The sequence below is a fragment of the Pteropus alecto genome, unplaced genomic scaffold, assembly GCF_000325575.1.
Source record: "Pteropus alecto unplaced genomic scaffold, ASM32557v1 scaffold185, whole genome shotgun sequence".
Taxonomy (NCBI): Eukaryota; Metazoa; Chordata; class Mammalia; order Chiroptera; family Pteropodidae; genus Pteropus; species Pteropus alecto.
Window position 1 is genome coordinate 4,108,845 of NW_006438088.1, and position 23,409 is coordinate 4,132,253.

General features: G+C 40.2%; 1 protein-coding gene and 1 pseudogene across 9 annotated transcripts in view; one reads left to right on the forward strand and one right to left on the reverse strand.

Moving 5' to 3' along the window:
- The window catches only part of UTRN (utrophin), a 446,938-nt gene that overhangs the window by 412,949 nt on the left and 10,580 nt on the right, over positions 1-23,409 (reverse strand). The gene's annotated exons all lie outside the window — the stretch shown is intronic.
- On the forward strand, positions 9,054-9,172 carry LOC112482634 (annotated as a pseudogene).

The window sequence follows — 23,409 nt, forward strand, 5'->3', positions numbered from 1 at the left end:
ACTTAGCAGATTTTAAAAAGCTGACTCGGTTGAATGTTCCCAGTACTAAATGAGGCTTATGCATGTCCATTACCAACCTGAATTCTAATATTTCACACTATGACTAAAAGGAAGGGCGGAAAACAGAGTGAGCGGCGCTAATTTTTTTTATTAATGTTTTTACACTAATCTGTTTTCATGGCTTTACTTCTGTATTCTTACCTATGAGAAATTGCCCTTTGTTCCAGAATGCCCCTCTCACCTTTGTTTATAGACTTCCTCACTCTCCTGCTGCTTCCCTTACTCCCTACACTCTGAAATCCAGCCAGAAAGTCAAACTGTGCACATCTGAGTATTTGCCAATCAATTTAGTGGCTGAGAACATGGGTCGGAGTCCATTCAGCCAGACCTGATAACTTGGGCCGAGAGATATACCGCCCCACCTCTCCCTGAACAGCCTGCAGAAAGTCAAGAGCAAAGGATGCAAAGAGAAGGGAGAACAGGAATGAAGGTAGGAAGCAACCAGAAGAATGACAATGACAAAAGCAAGAGCCTTCTGACAATATTAGCCAAACACTCTTAAGTCATTTAATCTTTGCAGCACCTCTACAGATCCATTAAAATGCAGGAGAATCATTATTTTTCTTCCACTTAGTCCCCAGAATTTATTTATTTTTTTTATTTACCTTAAGTAGCTAGAGACCAAAAACTGAAGATAGAAACACACATCTCAAATAAATCTTATGGTACATGAGATTCTACAGGAAAACCTACTAGGCTCCCTCATTCACAGACATGAAGAGACAACAGGAAGCAGAAAGGTATTGGGGAAACAAGTTACTTTTCAGGAACAACAATCTAAATCCCTAGCACCAGGTCTCATAAAATGTCTCATAAAACAAATAATTTAATGCATTTTATCAACAAATCCTTAAGTGTCAAGGTCTCTGGCAAAAAGCAACATGCAAGTACAGAAAGTTTGGTATATACCCAAATACAGCCTGCTCAACTTAATTGCAGGATCGACAGACACACGACCTTGGGCCATGACACGAATCGGGTGAAGGCATGTGGCTTAATTTAGAAAAGTACAAAAGACTATAGGGGGGAAAAAAAAGGCCTAATTAAATATTGTAAAAATTGTACTTTAACTCAAAAATTTTAATTTGTCTTTTTTTTATTTTTCGATAGACATTATAAAGAATCAACTGAGCAACACCTTATTTCTTACACCATCTGCTGTGTAAACCTAAAGGAGTAAGAAAGAAGGAATACACTGAAGGGGGATTTTTCCTTAAAGAACTGGGAGTGAGAAGTCCAGGGCACTGTATCATGACCAGAATTATTGCGCAACCTCATACCAGTTGCCAAATACTTTCAGTATCTATTACAGAGTATCAAAAAAAAAATCCTAAAAGCAGAAAATGAAACTCAGAAAAGAGATAATAGGTCAAAAAGTGGTAAAACATAAGAACTTGAGGTTTATCAAAAAAATAATAATAATAATAATAATCCCATCTGGAAGCTATTTCCAGGAAAGAAAGGAGGAGAGAACCAACCCAGAAAGAATGCTGATGTTAAGAATTCCTGGCTCTGAGAGTAGACATCTGTATACAAGTATTGAAAAAGTACCATGACATCTGATCAAATATCAAAGGTATTTTTTGACAGGAAAGTCTAAGGACCACTTTTTAAAATATTAATTTGTGAAAACAAAGGTAAGAGTAGGTACTGTCCTCGTATTACAACAATTTGATAACTTATCAAGATATCAGAATTGTTTAAATTGGTTGCTTATTTAAGGCAAATCAACAAAGAATTTCCTCCTATCTGTATTTTTTTAAATGACATTATAAATTTGCCCTTCGGTGACAATAAAGGATGTCACGAGTGAGAATTATATTAGTCTAGACATCACGTACTGCTGAAAAGATATCTTTCTCCATATTATTCACCATCCCATTATAAAATTCCAGGGACAGGTTTATTGGAACCTCAGGACCAGGCGGAAAAAAGAAAACTGTGCTTCACATCAACAAACGTCTTTTTGAAAACTGATGGATAATGTCAACCTTAGAACTAATCACTCTGCTCTTTGCATTGCCTAATATAACACTGAGACAAATCTGCATCTAAAGTGAAACAACGCAATAGGGCACCACATATAAAACAAGCAGAATTGTTGTATACTAACTCCTGTTGGCCTTATCTTACTAATCAACTCTTTTCTTCCCTTCCCTGCACTTTTTTTAAAATTCTACTTCTTATATGACTTTCTGTAAGAATCTGAAATAAGATGGGGGATAAGTCTTTTAAATATTACAAAAAAGTTACCATAAGACCTTACTGATAATTCAGATGTATCCTGATCTATGAAGCAGAAACAATTACATCCTCCCCAAATAATTATTCTAGGGAGCAAATGAATTAATGTATTTGAAAAGTCCCAGCACATACGCTTAGCTCTCTGCCTCCAACTACTCTTTTAGGAAATACTTTCTCAATCTCAAATCAATTTTCCTCATGTGCTCCGGATTTAGCAAGCAACCAATTTGTTCACACGTTGCTAACTTTTATGGTATAACTAACTGGTTACAATTTTAAAAAGTTAATGTATATCCAGATGCTTCCATAAAAAACACTGACTTTGGCTAAAACTCCTGGACCCATACATTTCATGAAGTAAAAGTTTAACAAATTATGTTTAATTTTAAATGAGGGCCACATAAATGAAGACACTGCAAACAAAGGGACCTTAACCAGACCTTCCCATTTCTGTATTTTTTTAATCTGACTGTGTTTCTCAACTCCAATGGTGCCCCAATGAGCCCACTCTAAAACGAACTATACGAATGACAGCCACGGAGTCAGTAAAGAGCCACTGACTGTCACTTAGGTGCAAATATGAATCAATACCAGTCTATACGTTTTTGAATACAATAATGAAAGAAGAGAAGTAGTGAAAGATGAAATGCTTGGGGAAAATAGATCCTGAAACCTCCCAGCTGTCTCTTCCATTTTGGAGGTGGGAGTGTGCAAACCAGGACAGCAAGGGAGCCAGGAGCCGCGAAGAGCCACTAACTACTCAGATGAGCTCAAGCAGCTCCCAGTGCCACAGCATTCCCATCTGTCAAACGCCAGTCACAACCACTCCACGGGATCATCATAAAACGACCCCAAGGAGTCTAACACAGATAAAGCGCTTCTCAGGCAGATCCTTACGAATTCCAGACTGCCACATTCCGGTAGGAAGTCCACCCACCGCATGAAGGCAGCAGACCAGGGTGGCAGAGGGAGCTGAAATCCGGCTAGCATGATGACTCCGAGGAAAAAGAACACCTTTTTCTTTGCATGAAAGACACAGCCCATTAAGTAAGTGTGCCATCAGACTATCTCTCTCCAGAGGGGCCACTTTTGTCCAACTGCCCACCCAGGGGGGCTGTTTTGAACCAATATCCATAAAAGCACAAATCACCAAACCGCAGTTCCGGCCAACACTGTACACTAAACTCACCACCTCTCTGGTTCCCCCTTTTTCTGGAGCGCCCATGGCGACTGCTGTGAAAACGGGAACGAGAGTCTGGAACTGGGCCTCCCCAATTAGTGGCAGCACCTCAGCCACCGCCCCCACCCCTGACCTCTTCTATCACACTGAACACCCAAACCTTCCCCTCTCTGCCCTCTATTTCACCCCCGCCCCGTCCTGCCCACACCCCCATTGTCCTGGACCAGTGCCCTGGGCCACTGCCCTGCCAGGCCGGAGGAGGAACCACACAGATGGAGGAAAGAGGATAAGCTACAGACCAGAGCAAGTCCTCGACCCTGCTTCCTGACCCTGCTGGGCGAACTTGGGAGGCATTTTCTCAAGAAACAATTTTATAAAGGGTGATCACCTCCAATGGCACTTCTAGTGCAATACTGTCTTTCGGCTACCATTTAATGTGAAATAAGACTCTGCCAGCCAATTTATATTCCAGAGTTTCAAACAAGCAAATTAGAAATGAGAGAGAGAGAGAGAGAGAGAGAGAGAGAGAGAGAGAGAGAGAGAGAATAAGAATATGAATATAACTTCCTTGGTTTCTTGTGAGCACAATAAACACAAAACACAAAAGTGTCTGGCGCAGAGTGAACATTGAGAAAACAGTCACCATTACACAAGGTACACAATCCCTTATCCATAATGCCAGCATTAGAAAAGCCATGAATACTCAAGGTTTTTCATAACCCATTTGGCAGCAAAACATGACCTGATCTGAGCCTATTTGTAACCTTGTTTGTGTCCAATTTAGTGTGACAATTCATACATTTTACTGCAGAAATATTAATATATGTAATGGCAGGTGCTGTCCCAAACTCCCCCAGAGACATTACATAATATATGGGATGTGTAGCATATAGCTCTCTAAAACCAAAAATCAGTAATTCTGAAACATATCTGGTTCCATGGGTTTTGCATAAGGGGTTGAGAGTGTATCATAACCCATCTCTAAACTGAAGGCGGCGGCAGCAGTTTGCTGGATCAACCCCAGAGGAGTCTTATGTTAGATTTCTACTATATTTCCCATGGGCAAATTGTCAGGAGGTCTGAGTGCAGAGGTGGCTCAATCCTGGGAGAGGTCAGAATCAGTGTCCTGGGGCAAAGCTGGCCAAGCACAAGGAAAAGTGGAGGTGGAGGTGGAGTGGGAGTGAGTGGGGTAAGAGCTGAAAGTCTGAGTAGAGAATGTGGAGGCCAAGCCCAGCATAGTACTTCACTGGCTCTCAGAGGACCCAAGCCATCGAGCACATTCTTATAACTGTTTAGTCACTTTTTTTCTAGATTTTCAAAGCGAGTCTAATTTTCAGTCCCAACACTGGCTCCCTCGAGTCTGGGCAAACTGCCACTGAATCACAAGGGCCACTCAAAGCTTTTTTTCTTTCAGGCTGTTGAAAACATTAAACTAAATAAGAGATATTCTCCAGCCTCCCTCACTGCACCCTTCCCCACCCTCACCATCCATTAAAACGACACTTCATTCATCCCGAAGATATTCTACTCTTAGTGGACTACATATATAACATGTGTGCAATAAATAATAAATATGAGTATTAATGAAGCAGTAGCCTGGGGAAAGTGGAAAACTTTGAGAACTAAATCAAGTTAATGTTTCTCTTTATAGTACCTCCCTAGGGCTAGACAAGAAGGGCTCTGCCTTCGACACTGCCCTACTCTGGCCCTCTTCCAGCTGTATCCCACGGGATACAAGAGCCCACATGGCAAAGGGCATATGTGCACCTTCTTCCCAAGCGTGCTCTAGGCACCCAAGATCCCAGCAATCCTGCCCAAATGAGCCCTGAGCTCACTGTCCAAGGGCGGGCCATACCAGTGCTTGCGAGTGGGACGGGGACGGAGACCATGGACGTTTGGCCAGGGTGACCACACACCTGCATGCAAGACCCTTCTCAATGTGGAATGGAGCCGACATGGGAAAACAAAGGGGAAGCCCGTGCCTACCCTTCCCTGCCGCCATGTTCCAGCACACAACTCTGAAGAGTTGGAGAATTTAAACCTGGTCCGCCAAGTTATTATAAAGGTATATTTGGCATTAACCATTCCCCCTTCTTATTTCTGGTATCAGAAACCTAGCCCTCTCCCTGCTCCCTTTCAGTTTTAGCTCAACATATGGCTGCCTTACTGCAAACTACATTTCTCAACATCCCTTGCAGCCAGATGAGGCATGTGACAAAGCTGTAGCCATTGGCAGGCAATAGCCATCCTGAATGACATCTCTGGGTCGCACTCCTTAAAAAGGAAATTGCTTATTTTTTTATTTATTCTCTTTCCCCTCTCCTTGGACTAGTATTTCGATATCGAGTGGTGGGGCCAACCTTTACCAAGATGAGACAACACCGCAGATTGGCAGAACAAGAAAGGAGGAACCAGGATTCTTAAGGGACCTTATGAAGCAGAGCCACCAATGCCACCTGCCAACTCTGAACTGTAAGGTGAGAAAGAAAGATCTTATTTGAGCCACTGAATTTTGAGACTTCTTTGGTATACCAGTTTAGCCTCTAATACATTTTGCAAATGATCTAAATAAACTGATTGTTAATTAGATTTTGTGGGGTATGCTAAAGCATACAATATGAGTCAACTACATATACAGCGATCCAAGACAAAAATAATAATAACACCAGGCCTTAGCAAGAATTTTTTAAAATGGGGAAAGGGAGGAGGGATTTTGTATCGATACAGAGTTATCTTTTCAAAAATCCTACCAGAAAAAAAATGTATCCAATATATAGTTAAACACACACACAAATAAAATAATAATAAGAGTTCCGTGTGAGAATTAATCATAGCACCTAAAGGTCTATAAAATGACCTGAAAACATTCTATCTATCTTAGAATATCTTCTTATTAAATATAAAAGAGCAAAAAAATAAAAAAGCAAAAATCTAGATATCCTTAAGAAAAAAAAATTGAAATTTTGCTTGTGTGATTAAAACTATTTTTACATGTTCATTTTCAAAGACTAGAAAGAATACACCCACATTATAATAGGCGTTTGTGTGGCTATAATAGCTAAACACTGAGTGCTTCTAAGCACAAAAGTGCTTTACATACATGAACTTACTCAATTTTTACCACACAAGGAAACAGATACTATTATTATCCCCACTTTATTGATAAGGAAACTGAGGCACAGAGCAGCTTAGCAGATTGCCAAAGTACACACAGCTAACAGGGAGCCACACTTAGATTCAAAACCACATCATCTGATACAGCTCTGAACTACTCCCTATAGTATAAGACACTGCTAATAAGAATTTTAAGTTACGTAGGATTTTCTTATATTCTATTTTTCCAATATTGTATAAAATAATAATATCGTGCTATACTTGATACCTAACCCACTTTAGAGATAAAATGCTTCTCCCAAAATGCCATCATGTAATCCTTTCTAAAATCCCAACAATAAGATTGCTTTAAGAATTAAAGTGCATAGAACATTTGGGAAGGTCATAAGATCACTGCAGACAAAACTCAAATTACAGCAGTGAGGAAGAAGACAGTAGAACACAACCTTTCACTAGAACAGCTTTGAAATTAAGCTTTAACAATTTGCTCCTCTGGAACTTACACAGCGATCAGTGTGAGGTCATCCAGTCCACAAGCCTTACCTTACAAACAAATCAATTGACTGTGCAGAGACAGAGTGATTTATTCAAGGTCAAAAAGCTGGTTATTTGCAGGACTAAAACTAGAACCTAACTCTTCTCTGAGACTAACGTAAGTTCTTTCTCTTTAATAGGGCATCCAAGTTTTCTAGAATTTATCAACTAAAACAGTGACATTAAATTATATTCCACCCACCCCAAACCCTGCTTTACAGAAAGCTCCCCAATGCTTGTCAGTCCTGCATTAAAGAGAGCAGCAATGCATTGTCACATTCCTAAACGTGCCTCCATCTAAGGCTTGTTTTCAGAAAGACTGCTGAGGCAAAAGGAAGGGGAAGGAAGAAGGGAGAGAAGGAGGGAGGGCAGGAGGGCAAGCAGGCTCCGAATCACGTAACAACGCAAGATTAGCAGCATCCTTACTTTCGAGAACCCTGTCCTTGGGCCCTTTGGAGTGTTCACTGAAGAAAGCTTCCCAATGCCAGCATTGAGGTCACAGAAAAACTATCACCATCATTTCATTGAATGGGCATTGTCATGCCAAATTTTAAAAAAATAACATATTCTCCAAATAAAGGACAATCTTGGAAAGAAAGGCAGTTGACAGAGATCAGCATCCTTACTTTCGAGAACCCTGTCCTTGGGCCCTTTGGAGTGTTCACTGAAGAAAGCTTCCCAATGCCAGCATTGAGGTCACAGAAAAACTATCACCATCATTTCATTGAATGGGCATTGTCATGCCAAATTTTAAAAAAATAACATATTCTCCAAATAAAGGACAATCTTGGAAAGAAAGGCAGTTGACAACCTTACACTGACACATATCTACATTACATTGGCCTTAGTCTTCTTATTTCATGTCTGACTGTTGAAAACACCAAATGCTGCCAACCAGCATTTGGAAAACACAGGCGGGGACTAACTCAGAGCTCATCAGTCGGCGCAAGGAAGATATGAAAAAGATTAAACTGTTATTTGTTAGAGATTATGCACCTGTTGAAAGCAACAAAAAATAAAACCTGTTTATTCACGTAACATGTATTTATTGAGCATTTACTATGTGCCAGGTACTTTTGTGTAAGATACCAGGGATTCAACCCAAACAAAAGACCTGCCCTCTACTGGAATTTACATTCCAGTAGAGCAGTAGAGAGACAGATATCAATCAGCACAGCAAACAAGTAAATGGGAGAGTGTGCTAACAGGTCCTATGTAAAAAAATACAGCCTGTTAGAGTGAGAGGGAATTGCTGAAGAAATGAGGGTGTGCAGTTTTAATCAGGTGGTCAGGGAGTCAGTCATATGATTACCTGAGGGAAGAGCACTGCAGGCAGGGGCCACCAAAGCACAGGCTCCTAATTGGAATGGCGCCCATCTGCTCTGTACAATGAGCATGAGAAAGCCAGGCAGGATCGCTCAGGGCCCTGTCAGTCACTGTAATGGCTTTAGCCTTTATTATAAGTAAAATGGGAAGTCACTGCAGAATTATGAACCTAGAATGGCATGATGTACTTCCGTTTTGAAAAAGCTCACTCTGCTGCTGGTTGAGACCGCCTTAGAAGGGCAAGAGTAGAAACAGGAAGACTCCTAAGGGGGTGATTGCAGAAATTCAGGCAAGGATGGTGGCCTAGACCAGGGTGGTGACAGTGGAGATGGTAAAATAGGACCCGATTCTGTATAAACAAGATTCAGACAATAGAGCAGTTGTTGCTGATGGATTGAATGTGGTTATTAAAGAGACAAGGGTAAGGCTGTGAGACCAGGTGTGGCTTGGGGGGGATTAGGAGTACAGACTTGAACAGACAGCGGAGATTCCAAGCGGGCAGTTGGAAACAAAAGTATGCATTCAGGGGGAGAGGTCTGGGCCAGAGAGAAATCCGAGTCCAGGGTTCAGACGATGTTTAAAACCAGGAGACTGGGTCTACGGCCATGCCACGCTGAACAAGCCCAATCCCATCTGGTCTCAGAAGCTAAGCAGAGTCGGGCCTGGTTAGTACTTGGATGGGAGACCACTTAGGAAGACCAGGTACTGTAGGCATAAAAAATAAAAAATAAGAGATTGTAAGCTGATGAGGTCCTTGCAATCTGTGAGGTCAACCAAGGGTTGCCTCACCTAAAAAAATAAAATTTAAAAATTTAAAAATAAAAATAAAACCAGGAGACTGGGGAGATGCTACAGGGAGTGAATGGTGATAAAGGGGAGGTCCAAGGACTGTGCTCTGGGCACCCCAACATTAGGAAAAAGCATCAGCAAGGGAGAACGAGAGGGAAACCAGGAGAGTGCGGTGTATCCTAGAAGCCAAGAAAGAAAGTATTTCGTGGAGAAGGGAATGATCAACTGTGTTGATGCCACTGAGAAATCAAGTTCAATGAGGATTGAGAATGCCCACTGGAATTAGCAATAGAAAAGCCTCCAGTAACTTTGCTAAGAGCAGTTTTAGCTGAATGGTAGAGGCTATGTCTGTTTAAAGTGGTTTTAAGAAAGAATAACAGGAAAGGAATTGCAACCACGGGTAAATAAAACCCTTTTGAGAAATTCTTTTATAAAGGGGTAAAGAGAAACGGGGTGACAGCTGGAGAAAAAGGTAGGATCGAGAGTGGAAAAACAACAGTTTACATACTATTTCTGTATCACTAAATAGCAAGAGAGGGAAATAGCGATGCAGATGATGGAGAGGGGAGATGCCCCTGAATATGCAAGAGAAGGTGAGATATGATTATGCAGCTGGGGTGGCCTTGGGCAGGGTCTGGCTGGAGGTAGATGAGGTGTCAGACCCTGTGGATTCCTCTTCTGTTTACTTCAATTTTCTCAGGCCAAGAGTAGGCAAAGTCATCAGCTAAGAGTCAGGATGGGGAGGAAAGGACAAATGTTTCAGGAGAGCAGAGGTCGCATGAAATAATCACCTAGGACAGTTGGACACTGACTGCCAAGCAGCATTAAGGTCTCACATATGATCATGTATTACTGAGGCCAGGGACCAAGGTTCTATGTTTTTCTCCAGCCATGTTCCTCTGCGTGGAAGCTAGTATGGAGTAGGTGGAGAGTCAGATTTAACCAGGGGTGGGGTTTGACACAGCTGTGATGAAGCAAAGGTGCCAAGGGAATTGAAGGCATGAGCAAAGGAATGATTGAGGTTGACCACAGAATTTCAGTAAAGAACAAAGAAAGGACACGGAGGAATAGGGACAGCATAATGGTCATAGGATCAATGGACTGTAGATCCCGCAGGAATCCGAGACTGCTACAGTTCTGACACAGGAGGGAGTAAACCAGAAGCGTCAGACTTGGTGGGAAGAAGACACAACACTTAAAACTCAGATGATGAAGAAGGTGAAGTCATAAATGATGACGACAAGGTTGGCCATGACACGTTCAAACACTGAGAGAGTGCTCGAAGGATCGTCTATATTTACAATGAAATCGCTAAAACAAGGGTAACTTTAAGAGAGTGACCGTGAACCAGGAGCTAATGTCACAGAGAAAGAAGAGTGATGGGGACCAGAACGGCATTTCAACAGTGAGATTTAGCAGGTGATACAGTTAGATGACAGGAGAGAAGCTGGAGGGTCTGGTCCGGATGTGAAATGAAGAGCAAGGGAAACAAACACTGCTCATCTCTCTGGAGCAAGAGACAGGTGGGAGAAAAGAGGTACATGAAAGGCCATCAGAGACCAGGGTCCTCAGGTAAGAACCACCACTCTTACTGCATGAGTATGGGAGAGACTGACTGGCCTATAGTCAAGTGACAAATACATTGACATTTCTGGGGGGGAAAAAATTACCTTTGATGTTAGAAAAAAAAAAGCATGTGATATCCACTCCACCTGAGCTTGATGAAGCACAAGTTCCACTAATTAAAAAAAAAAAAATCTGAACCAGACCGTTAATTAGTAATTTATGTCTGATTATCTGCCACTTTTAGCAACAAAAGGGAAAGATTCATCAACAAATAAAAATTCATTATATGCAAAACTGGGTCAAACGCTATCAGAAATTTTGCCCTTCAAACTTTGTGTCTCCTCACCCTAATTCTAGCAATCGGGTGTTTTGTTCAAATGGCTTTGAGACAACAGAGGCAACATAAGGCCCAGATTTTGAGTTGTGGCAACAGTATGGGGCCCTGAATTCATGCCAGAGTATCCTAATGCCAATTTAACTTCCATCAGAAAAGCCTGAAACGCCACGGACACAACCCTAATAAAACTCAACCCTTTAGTAGATCACAGACCTCCTTGGAGAATATAATGAAAACTGTGGGCATTCTCCCAGAAAATGTGCAGAAGCACATGTGTAAAAATTCTGTACACATTGCAAACATTTCTCAATAACCCCTCTCCCTCCTTCACAAACCAACCAGGTGAGCTAAAGTAACATCTGCAGGTCAGCTTACTATGACTCCTGGAGATAAAAATACTAAAAATCCAAAACCACTTCTTAATTTCTCATCTTCCAATGCTATAATCTACCATTTAAATTCCCCTTTCTCCAGATGCTCATTCTTGGGTCAAGCAAAAATCTCAGAAAATACGAAGAGAAATTAAACAGTTCTTGATGAAATTTTGAGAAATGTTAGGAATATATTTAAAAGAGCTCCAGGATTGAGGAAAAATAGTCAAGACACCGGTTGCCAATTTTCAAGGATGTGATCCCAGCGCAAGCTACCCACTCTCCTGAGATATTGTATATCTAATATATCTATATCCCACCTCCCTCACCACAAAATCTTAATAGAAAGGCTTCGCCTGTCAGGCATCAAAGCCAGAAAATAGACTTCTTCCCTACCACTATGTTCCATCACGTCTATCTCCTACCTAAAACTTTCCCACTCACCCTTCTCCTCCATCCCAACCACCACTCGCTAGTTCAGGCCAACAATATCACTTACCCTACGACAGCGACAGTCATATGGTGGCCCTCCAGGCCTCCAGTCTTGCCCTATCCACCACCCCGACCCAAGTCATCTCTTCTCCAGAAGAGCAAATCTGATCAGATCAGCCCTCTGCTTGAAACTTCTCACGGGCAGTAAGTACAGTGACCTGATATTAGAATAGAGCTGTATGGGGCGCGGGGAAAGGGGGGCTATCACCGTGTGTGTGTGTGTGTGTGTGTGTGTGTGTGTGTGTGTAGTAGTAGTAGTAGTAGTAGTAGTAGTAGTAGTAGTAGGCGGGAAGTACCTAGAAATTTGGAAGTTTTTTTAATGCTGAGGTTTGCAAAAATATGAAATATTTCAAACATGCCAACAGACAACAGCCAAAACGCCGCACATCACTGTAGGGGATGCTGTGGTGTACGGCACAGACCCGCCTAGCGGGACCAAGACGACGCGCGCATTCCTCCAGCAGCTGAGGGTTTGTGGCCGGGCGCTGCTCTAGGAATGAATGGCTGTTGGCTGAAGGTAGGTCGCTTGCCCAAATTTTCACCTCGCCTCCTTCCCAGGGTCAGCCCATACACAAGTCAGGACACGGGGCTCAAGATTCAACACCATTGTCTCACTTTGAGAACTCTCTGAAGGGCCATCCCAGTTCTAGAGCTTGGTGCCCTGCTGTACCTGAATTATAGTTCAGCTTTTCCCGCTGCCCAATCTTCTCCCCTCATTTCTTTTAGGAATTGTCCTCACATACACACGAATCTGTCTCAAATTCTATTGCCAAGGACCTGGAACTAAGGCAGTCATCCCCCAGCTTTACAAATTCGCATTAAGTTCAGATATTATTTTCATCGAGGAATTATAGACACAATTGAAAACCCTCATCTCCCATTATCTCTAAAGAAATTCACAATCTTTAATTCAGTGTTTATAATTTTCATGAACATGTTTGTATTTTAGTATTGTATTTTTTAATACATAAACATTACATAGTAATTTTTGTAGGTGTTTGGACTTTATATATGGTACCATTCGATATATTCTGCAGCTTGATTTTTGTTTATACTCAAAATTGCTTTTAAGATGTATCTATCCTGCTATAATTAGCTCTTTAAAATATGATCTAAAACAAAGTTGTCAAAATATTATTAGCTGATAAATTTCAAATGAGGGCACACACATATCTGGGTTATCATTTCCTGTAAATTTATTTATATTGACTACTTCATTATTTTTTACATAATATTAAATTTAACATTTAAAATATTTTTAAATCCGTTCAGAGTTACCCTTAAGATACAATCTAAACTCTTCAATCTAAACTGGTTTCAGCTTAACTTTCCAGCCTTTATCTTTACTTCTCATATCCCTCTTCGGCCACATTGAATAAATCACACTGCCAAAGTTTTGGAAGTTCTCACCTCCAAAACCTCCGATATGCCATTGATTCCCCAATCTTAACAGCTCTCCTCCCTTTACCTCCCCACCCTTTCCCAGTCTGTTTCTATTCTTCAGATCTTAACATAGATATTTATTCTTCTAAGATGTCTTTCCTGAGATCTCTAGACATAGCTAGCAACCCCTTCCATGAACTCACACAGTGTCCTGAGCTGTTTTACTTTTTAAAACTGTGTAACTGCCTATTTAATCCATTTACTTACAAATCTGTGTGACTGCCTTCTCTAGGTGAAAGACAATTGACAAATGGAACTGTTTTATTCATCCTGTGCCAATCCCAGTGACTGAAACATAGCAGGAGGAAGGTAACAAAATGCTGTTCGAAATGTCTTCTACAGATAGACAAGAGAAATAAATAGATGATAGATAGACAAACAGACAAATAAGTCCTTCCCTGATGACCTCCACTACTTCAGATAGAGCTGAACCTTAAAGACAGCTAGATTCACAGCCAAGACAGACAATTAAACTAGCCAAATCAAAAATCAAGGCATCACCAATGCACATCCCAACAATGCAAAGTTTCCAAATAAGATCTTTTCTTTTCTTAATGGTCAAGGAAACCACCGTCTGTAATACAGGCTTCTATACTAGAATTTAAAGATAGCCTATGGAATACAAGAATTTGGAAGATGGAACTTAAAATAAAAACAATATGATAATAACAGCCTCTTCCTTCGCCTATTCCCCAAACCTCCACAGCAGAGCCTCACAAAAGAAAAACATCTTTTGCCTGAATAATTATGATTTCTAAGCATTCCAGCTTTATTGACTGAACTCCAAGAAGCTCTCCGCCACTTAATTATTCCTTCAATGAAAGGTATTTCTCAACATCTGCTCTTAATTAATTCTTAATCTGCATCTTCTCTATCCTATCTGAAGCTGAAATTAGTCATATAGGATGAAGTTATATTCACAGCATCACATGAAACATTTTATTCAATTAAAGTTCCTCTGAAATAGATTCCCTGGCTCTTTTCGCATATGTATTTTACTTTAGCTGTCTAAGATTATCTTCACTTTAAGATGAGATTAATATTACCATCCCTTGCTACCTTTTCAAAGAATGTTTATATTGTCTTGAATAAACATGAATAAACTTTCTCTTTTCTCTCATTTTAATTAATCTACTTTTTTATAAAGCATAACCTTTCCTTCAGAATACATATATATGTACATACATGTATATATATAAAATACAAATGCTATTGAAACTTATCCCAATTTAAATTTCCCTAAATAAACTAATCAAGAGGCAATGAGAAAAACAGCAGTAGTCAACTTGAGGTGTAAAACTACCTTTAAAATGTGAAGAAATTAATCAAGTTAAGAAAATTAATCCTGGAAGAAGAGCCAATAACTGAAAGTGTTGACAATTTAAATTAAAACATGATTTGAAAAATTATACAACTGATTAAAAAATATAAAACAAATGCCATGAAAGTAATGTTTACATTGCGGCTTTATTCGTATTGTGTCTAACTGCTAAGCATCCTTCAAATCCTTTCCCCACCCCACCTCCACCTGTACCACTCTAGTCCAAACCCCATAATCTCTAACCTCAATTATTTTCCCAACTCTTATCTGCTCTCTGCCTTCCTCCAGCTCTGCTCCCTTCTAAATCTATCTTTCATACTGCCAATCAAGTTATCTTTCTGAAAAACAGTACTGAGCCAGTCATTAACCCACTTAACATCCTGTAGTGACTCCTTACAGAGAAAAGATCAAATCTCTTACTCTGCTTCAAAAGAGCTTTCAAATTCTGGTCCCAACCTCTCCCATCGTCCTCAACACCCCAGCCACACTCACCTACCAGCTAGAGATTCAAAATGCCTTGTTCTTTTCCATCAACCTGGAATGCTCTTCCATCACAATCCACATGGCTGCCTCCTATGCACCCTTGAAGGGACAGCTCTAATTTCCTCCGCTTAGGTCCCTCTCTTACCAGCCCCCTCATTCCCACCAAGGCAAGAGTTCATCCTGCTCCTTCCCTGCTTCCACAGCCTTGCGTATACCACAGTGGTCCTAGTGCAGGCATGTCCATGTATGCCTCTCTTCCCAAGTAACCTGAGAGCACCTGAAGAACAGACGCATGTCTTATTCACCTCTGAGCCCATCATCTAGCAATAGGATTGAACGACCATTTGCTGAGTAAATGAGCTATGTATAGAAGCAAGTCTGATTTTTTTAAACCATGAAAATGCACAGTAATCCCTTATAGAGTACTTCCTGTTTGTGGAGACTAAGCTACAGACTGGCATCAGAAAGTCAAATTAGGAAAGCGTGTACCCAATATACAAGTAAGAAGAGCCAAAAATAGAAATAAAGAGTCAACAGGAGGGAGAGATGGACGCTGGTTTGGTGATCGGAGAGCAATGCTTTGTGGCATTCGTGCTGAAGTTTGAAGGATGAAAGCTCCTGAACTGGGGGTGGGGAGGAGGAGAACAATCAGGCGCAGAAAACAAAGCCATCACTGCAAAGGCAAGAAAGGACCATGGGTAGTCCTCGCATGGCGCCCTTTGCCTCCTTGACAGGGTTTTGGGGGAGGAGAGGGAGGGGCTAGAGAGGATGGTGTCAGACTTCCCTAATTGTCTCACATAAACATACATGCAAGTGGGTTCCCCTCTCTGAGCCATCGGCCTTGATGACAGGTCCCCAGAATTAGGTATGTCCTACAATGAATGCCCACTAAGGCTAGCCTAAGAGAGGGCAAGCATATGTGTGTGTTCTCCAAATAGCAACATGCCTCTAACTTAGAACAGGTTACGTCTCTTGGAAAAGCACATGTAAGTTAAAATAATTCACATCACTATGATTTTTTTTTGTATACACATGGTATTAAAATGGGACTTAATACATGATTAAAGGTCTGATAAGTTACCTGTTATAGAACTGGCCACTGATACCACATGTAAAAACACAAAAGTAAGTATCTTTACGTATTACATTATGACATTTTCTAAATACCCATGAAGAAATTGCATAGGGTAACAGCATAAATTAGAGCGCGCATGGAATTTTATTCAAGAACCCCCCAGAAGGTAGCTTTTGGGTAAAGCCAGGAGCCTTCAACACCAAATAAGACTCAGATTCATGCTCCTAGCTCTGAGTCAATACTTGTGTTTTAAATTTTAAAAGACAGTATGTTCTGAATCATAAATCTGATAAGGGGCTACGATGGTTCATAACCTAGGGAGTTGTCCAAGTAGAATTCAAAACTGGTCCTTGTACATGGCAGGGCAAGGAGGGACCTCCGAAAGAGGCAGACCACTCCAGATGAGTAGGTGACAGGTGGCCCTCCGCACCTGCCCCCCCAGATTTTAAGACTTTATATAGAGGCCTTAACAGGGTTCACTCACATGTACAATCTAGATGGGCTCAACAACAAATCACTCTCTCAAGGCTGCATCCTTGAAGTGGCTCCCACTATGGGAACAGCAGGTAGAACACACATTCCAAGGACAGGGGAAAGGAGCCTCTGATTGCCTTGGTCCAGCTTGAGGGTCACGTGGCCGTCATATCCTGTCAACCTCCTCCAACAGGTTAATACCAAAGTATATGAAAAATTAATACAACTCGATAGAAAAAAAAAAAAAACAATCTGATTTATAAATGGGCAGAGGATGTAAACAGGCATTTTTCCAAAGACATACAGATGGTGAGCAGGTACATAAAAAGGAGCTCAACACTGCTAATCACCAAGAAAATGCAAATCAAAGCCAAAATCGGAAAACACCTCACACCTGTAGAATAGCTATTATCAAAAAGACAAGAAAAAACAAGCATTGGCGGGAATGCAGAGAAAAGAGAACCTTTGTGCACTCTTGGTGGGAATGTAAATTGGTGTGGCCACTATGGATAATGATATGATACGATTCTTCAAAAACTTAAAAACAGAACTGCCCTATGACCCAGCAATTCCACTTCTGGGTACTTTTCCAAAGAAAACGAAAACACTTAACATGAAAAGATACATCCACTCTCATATTCACTGCAACATTCTTTACAATTGCCAAGACATGAGAAGCAACCTAAGAGTCCATCGATGGATAAAGAAAATGTGAGGTACACAAAGACACACAGACACACACAGACACACACAGACACACACACACACACACCAGGAATATTATTCAGTCCTAAAAAAGGAGGAAATCTTGCCATTTACAACAACATGAATGGACCTTGAGGGCATTATGCTAAGTGAAATAAGTCAAAGAAAGATAAGTAACATATGATCTCATTTATACGTGGAATCTAATAAGATTGAACTCACAGATACAGAGAACAGACTGGTGGTTGCCAGAGGCTGGGGGTGAGGGGTGAGCAAAATGGGCGAAGGTGGTCAAAAGGTACAAACTTCCAGTTATAAAACAAATAAGTCACAGGGATGTAACATACAGCATAACTATAGTTATTAATACTGTTTTTGCATGTTTGAAAGTTGCTAAAAGATTAAATCTTATATAAATTTTGGTAACTATGGTGACAGATGTTAACTAGACTTATCATCGTGATCATTTTGCAATACATGTAAACATCAAATTAGTATGTTGTACACCTGAAACATTTGTCATATATCAATTATATCTGTTTTTGAAAAAAACAATATAATTTTAAAACTGGCAATATAGCAACTCATTTTGAAAAATGAGTCATTTACAACTTAAAACCAAATTTTGTTTTTAAGTCTATTTGTTTTGGAGTAAATTTTACTGGCTTTATTTTGTGGTCTGTTTGTTTCAAATAAAGATAAAAAGGCTTCCTCCTAAGTAGTTCGTTAAAACTTACCCACATTTCCACATGGCCAACCTCTACACAAAGATCTCTGTGCAAGCAGAAATTACCATCCCACACAGGCCTTACCAGGCTCTCCCTTTTTAAGCCTCAATCTTAAAACTGCCTCAGGAATGGGTCCCATTAAATTCTGAGACGTGATCTCAAATTCCACACGATGACATATGGAGAAGCAATTACACACCTCCAACCACCCTGAAGCTTTTTTCATCAATAAAGAAATGAAGATCATTTCCTACATCTTCAAAGAGGTTAAAGATTAGAGCTCAGACATTATATTGCAAATAACTGAAGGGCTAGAAGAGATTCAGAGTTTGGTGTCTGGTTTAGTTTGGTTAAATAAATGTAAGGACGACCCTAGATTTATAGATCTTTGGAGAACTTGCTATGATGATCCATAAGTCATTAAAATTCTGGTTTTTCACTGACATAAAAATCATGATTCATCTTTTAAAATTTGCCAATTTTAAAAGAATGATAGGCAAATTATTTTATATCAAAAGGAAATATAGCTACAGTAAATATAAGTACTAGATGTCGCCTATTCAAATTACAAAAACAGGGAGGTAAATATATATGTAATATTTTCCTCAAACCTTCAAGAAGAAAACTAGCAAATGTTATTACTTGTATTTTATACTCTATAGCATATCTTAGAAAGTATGTATCAACACAGAAAGAACTAGTGGTTTTTAATTACAAAGTATTCCATTATAAGAATAAATTATAACAACTAAAAAGAAAAAAAATGAAAACTGGCATGAAAGATGGCTGTGAGGGTTTTTTCCCCACCCTGAGTCAAAAACACATCCATCTTGGAAATAATTTCTTAGAAAATATACACAGCAAGTTTTTGCGAAGAATTGATCAGGGTACTTACTCCCTGAAGGAATTCAGGATATGACTTTAGGCTCACAGCAGGAAGAGGTTTAATATAATGAGAGGAAGACTGAGGAGCTCAATAAAGAAATATTTCCATGCTGAATATTTTGGTGTGGTCTTCTAGTTCAATGGGCCACAATAAGAAATGTACCAACAAGTTTCATCACTTTCCTGACCCACTTCCCATTATTTTGCCTTTGTTCAGCACAACCCAAACTTCAAAACACAAGACAAAAGAAAAAACTGTCCAATGCCAAGATATCCATTACCTTTTTTGTTTAAAGAGAAGTGTTTATGAGTAGAAACAGTCTTCAGCATTTGACTAGAGCTCTCCTTGTTCCTCTGAAACACACAGACCACTTTCTCTTTCATTCCAGGAGTCTTAAACCTGCCTCCTTTATCCATAAATCAATGGCGCTAAACAGAATAACCCATGGAGCTTGTTAATACTCCAGATGCCGGGACCCTACCCACATGACTGAATCTGAATCCCAAAGAGTGGTTTTGACATACGGCCTGAGTTAGGAACCCCATATGGGATGAGCCCCAAATCTGACTTTCAAAATAAAAGCGTATTGCATACAGCTATGTTATTAGTGATTTAAAGCTGACATGATTCACATACAGCCTATAAGGGGCAAGAGAACCAACCAATCAGTATCGACCTCAAAATGCTACACCATTCCCATCCCCAGTCTTCTTCACATAAAGATCATACCAAATTCTTAATTAGAAAATGGAACAAAAGAAATTCACAAGTCTTAAAACTATGTAATTAGAGGAGACTTAAACAGATAATACATTTTCAACTTCGTTAGCTGTATTTATTGCAAAGTTGTGGCAGTTTAGAAGCACAAAGTGAGATTTTTTTATTGGGTTCCCCTGCTACATCAGAAATGTGATTGATTATGTGTGTTTTTCTGTTCTTTGAAAAAATTTTGTTACATAATTAAATGCTAAAATTATTGAACTGGACACAAATCATAACTAGCTAGGCATCAACACGCCAAAAAAGAAGTTCATTTGAAAATATTCACCTATGAAATGCTATTCTCATACTTTACACTGAGTTCATTGGCTGTGATAGAGAGAATTGATTTTTTTTTTAAGAAATTGAGTTTTCAAAATCAATGTGAGGCGGTATCACCCCAAACTTTAACCTTAGCTGCCAAACGAGCACACACAAACAATTCCTCTGATTAACTAGGCCAGAAGTACAAGCTTCTGAGAGAAAAGCCCCACAAGATATAAATAAACTTTGAGTATTTGGCTGTTCAAAGACTGCGTGGAAGCCTCCTGCAGCTGACGTGGGTGAGTCCGGGGGCAGAGGAGCAAGAGTGAAATAGCTGGATCTGGATTGGATTTCTCCATTCACAGGCCCTCGTTCTGAGAATGAATATATATGCATTTAAAAATTCACGCTGACTCGCATTTCGAATACTGAATTGAGTGTATTTATTATACAATTAAAGCATATAAAAATGTAATAATATAGCAAATATCTCTGCCTCCACACACAGCTTAAGGAGAAAAAAAAAAAACCTAGCCAATACATCTGAAACCACCTAAGTGCCCTTTCACAACTAAATTTTAACTAATATTTACAACCGCTTCGATGAACTGACATGTTCTCTTGTCCTAGAAGATCATCACATCAACAACTAGTTCAAACCTCTGGCCTCAAAGGTCAATAAAATTGAGTTTTCCATTCTATCTATATAATGAATGTACTTCTACTGCTTAGAACAATCTCAGCAATTCGCATTTTCTGATCGTGAATGGATCACCTAACAAGCTTTCATAACCATAGTAACAAGTCATGAGAATCACATTGATAATAGAAAACTTTTCTATGATTGCACTATTTCAGCATAAGGTTAACACGAATTACAAGAATAGCTGCTCAACTGGTGTCAGAGTTGAATTTCCATCAGTTATTTGTCCCTCACCACAAATCCCCAGGGCTCATGGAAAAAAACAAACCTGCTCAAAGACGTCCTTCAAAGCACAGGTATTCCAGCCAAGTAAAGCTTCAGAGGAGAGAGAAAAAAAAAGTGTTCACAGTCCCTTAAGCTCTTCAGAAAAATCCCCTCACAGCTATTTCTTTAAATAAAAGAGAAGCAGACCACTGCCTTAACCACTATCCTTAGTAAAGAAAAACCTCTGAAAGATAAACAAATAAAGTAATCTTCCTCATAATTTTCATAAACCTGAATCTTGTTAAGCAAGTTTACTTTACTGCAAATATAGCATCTTTTTAGGAGGCTTACTGTAAATGTAACCAGGTATAATATTCCATCTTAAATAATTCATTTTATTTTTACTTCACTGGTCTCTCTTTTCTTCCTTCTCCCTTCCCCCCTCCTCTTACCAACTCTTTCAATCCCACAGATACCCATCTGGGCATCAGACCAGGATTTAAATTGTGCCAAATCCCAGTGCATTTGAAATCCACCACCTTTTTTCACCAGCCAGTGAAAACCCTTGAGCAGCAGTTGGAGGAAAAGAGAAAAGGGAATTCACGTCAGAAACAGATTAGCAATTTCTCAACCTTCCACCCAGAGGACTGCCTGTCCTCTGCTATTTTACCGTTTGCTAACTCTTGACAGAGAATGACAGAGCACAGTCAGGGAAGGCCAGGACAGGTCTGGGAGTAGCAGGTCGTGCCTCCTACAATCAGCCCTCCCTTGGCAGAGGCTACAGTACCAACTGAGGGCCTAGAGAAGCTCTACCTCAGAGCCCAGGGTCCCAAACCTCAGTAACGATGAAGGAAGAGGCAAGGGGAAGTATAAATCCAATTAATACTGTGAAAACTTTCTAAACAATAGATTTAGGCACAAAATGAAGAAGAATCATACAACAGCAACGGAATAAGCTACCTTGTAAATCAAGACACGCTGCACTATGAGAGGTCAGATGCAGAGTTTCTGGAGTCACAGCACCTGAGCTCTAACCCCAGATCTGGCACTTTCTAGCTCTGTAGCCTTTTCCACTGAATAAACAGTCACTGCTCACCTACTATGAGCTAGGCACTGGGCTTGGTGCCAGGGATGAACCGGTCCCTGCTCCTGTGGAATTACATTCTAGTGGGAAGGACATTAACAAACACCCAAAACAAGAAAAGTGCAAGAGAGTGGTGAGAACACAGAGGGAACTTAAATATAGAGATGCATTCCCGAGTGACTGGGAGAGAAACTCAAAAGATCTCTCAGAGATGACATTTCAGCCTAGAGCTAAATGACCAGAAGAAGCCCAGCAGACAAAGACAGGAGTATGAGGGATGTGCAAAGGCCCAGAGAGAGGCACAACTGGGCCTCTGGAGGAACAGGGGCAAGGCCGGTGTGGCAAATTACTTCTGCGTGTGGCTCACGCTTGTCAACTGTAAAAGTGCTTGTGAGGATCAAACTCTTAGCACCACATCTGCACACAGTCTGTGTTCAACAAACGTAAAATGCTAGAATTATCATCATATCATGGTCATTGCCACCAGTGAGAACTTATCACTGGAGATGTGCAAACAGAGGCAAAGGAACCACCTCACAGGTGTAACCAAGTTATACAGCCTCTAACATTCCCTCAGCAATGAGGTCCCAGGAATAGACAAGAAGACAAAAGGTGAAAGAAAAAATGATAAAATTGTTACACTCAGGCTTCCTGTCCAAGGGCTTTTAAAGGAGGTATTGAATCATGCAATAATGTGGCACCTACCTGACTAATTTATTCAACAAAGGGCCCTTTCCCATTTGAGAGTCTGTGATTCCAGTCTCCAAACTGTCAAATTCCCCGCGTGTAGCCAGTTGGCACACGGTCGTTAGCCCGGACATCTACCATTGTTAGGGAGCTCTGGGTTAAAATTTACAACAGCACTGAGAACAGAATGGATGAGTTGTACTGTATTACTAGCTTTAACATGTGTTAGCCATTGACAGAATGAAGTAGCAATGAGCATATTCTTTGACTTGACATGCATCACAAACCACTTTATCATTTCATGTTTAAAATATTCCAAGCAGAAATTTATACATCACAGACTCCATTGGCAATCTATTTCACTTTTTTAAAAAATCTATTTCTTGGACTCTTCTCTCAAAATACTAACTGGTTAAGCCTTCTGAAGCTCACTAATTCAGGCTGTAAAAGAGGCGTCATTGATGACAAATTTGGCACAGACTCCCAATCTATTTCACTTTTTTAAAAAATCTATTTCTTGGACTCTTCTCTCAAAATACTAACTGGTTAAGCCTTCTGAAGCTCACTAATTCAGTTCAGG